Below are 1,607 nucleotides of genomic sequence, written 5' to 3'. Positions count from 1 at the left end.
CAAACCCGACAGCCACTCCTCGGAAGGACGATGGGGCAATCTACTTCCGTAGTGATACTGCCTCGGAAACCCAAGGAGGGGTCGTTATGAGTCAGGTCTGACTCGACGGCACATAACAACAACAACAACTGTATCATTAACCTTCTTTTTACCAGTTTTCCCAAAGCTTACAAATAAATTGTTTACAATCAATGTGTGCTTTTTGGAGGAATCCAGCTTTTAAAAAGAAAAAAATCCTCAAGCTCTTTTTTGAAGGTCCTTTACAACTTTACCTTCCTAATAGTGGTGCTATTGATATTTGAGCATAAGTATGTTGTACAGGTCTGTTCCTACCCCTTGGGACTTTTAGCATCCCTGTACCTTGGACACTAAACTTCTGTCCAGAGAATGACACTGAAGTTACCAGACATTGTGACAACAAAAACTTAATCCATGTATTTCCACATTTCCCCTGGGGAAGCAGCTTATCCTGGAACTTTCTCAAATAGTGCCAATTTCTTCCCTGAAGTCCCTCAAACTACTGGGCCTTGTAAGTGGCTTATTATCCTTCTCAGTCCTCTTTGCTAATTCTAGATTATTTTCCCTCCTTCTTCCAAAAAAATTTTAGCTTAGAATCTCATATCTTCCCAACATGATACTGCAACCACTCATTGTAGAGTACTCTTTGATCAATCCTCCTTATTATTTGAAGATTTTCGCCCCTAGCTCACTGCTGTTCTATCAAACATTGTTGTTGTTATGTGCCATCAAGTCGGCCCCGACTCATAGCAACCCCTCCCTGGGTTGCCGAGGCAGTATCACTATGGAAGTAGATTGCCCAACCTTCCTTCCAAGGAATGGCTACCCCTATCATAATTCTTGGTGATTGCAATATTGGCATGAATTATCTTTCTAAAACCAACGGCCTCTCAGTTCCTTGATTTCCTCGCTTCTCTTTTCCAATGATCTTATCTACCCTTCAGAAGTCAGTTTCTAAAACTTCTCACCATAATATCTATCAATCTCCCTGTATCTGTGCCAATATACTGCATTCCTTTCTGTTACTGCAAATGAACTGTCTCTGCCCATATCTTGAATACTTCTTCTGGTGTTCTAAATCACATTTCTTACCTACTCAAGTGCAACACTTCATCAATTCACCTCTTTCTACCTGAATCACTAATTTTTCCCTCTCCTCTGGATCATTACCTTCACCATGCAAGTATGCTGCAACTCACTTGTCTTAAAATGAAAATAAATCACCTGATTATCTCCCTACTTTATGGGCTTCTTCTTCACAGCTTCCTTTGCTGGTTCTGTCTTATCTCCCTGATTTCTAAGCACTGGATTGGCTCCAGGGCAGTCCATGGCCTTTTCTATACCTATGTTATCTACATTGGCAAGTTCATCCAGTTTCATGTATTTAAATATGACATACACAGTGACAGATCCAGAATGTACTTCTCCAGCTCAGACTTTTCTTCTGAATTCCAGTCTCATATATCCAACAACAAGGTTGGTGTCTCTATCTGGATCCCTGATAAACATCACTTATGTTGTTGTTGTTAAGTGCCGTCGAGTCGTTTCCGACTCATAGCGACCCCATGCACAGCAGAACGAAACACTGC

The sequence above is a fragment of the Orycteropus afer genome, unplaced genomic scaffold (assembly GCF_000298275.1).
Source record: "Orycteropus afer afer isolate SDZICR_OR568_19922 unplaced genomic scaffold, OryAfe1.0 scaffold00148, whole genome shotgun sequence".
Classification (NCBI taxonomy): Eukaryota; Metazoa; Chordata; class Mammalia; order Tubulidentata; family Orycteropodidae; genus Orycteropus; species Orycteropus afer.
This window is presented reverse-complemented; position numbering follows the sequence as displayed.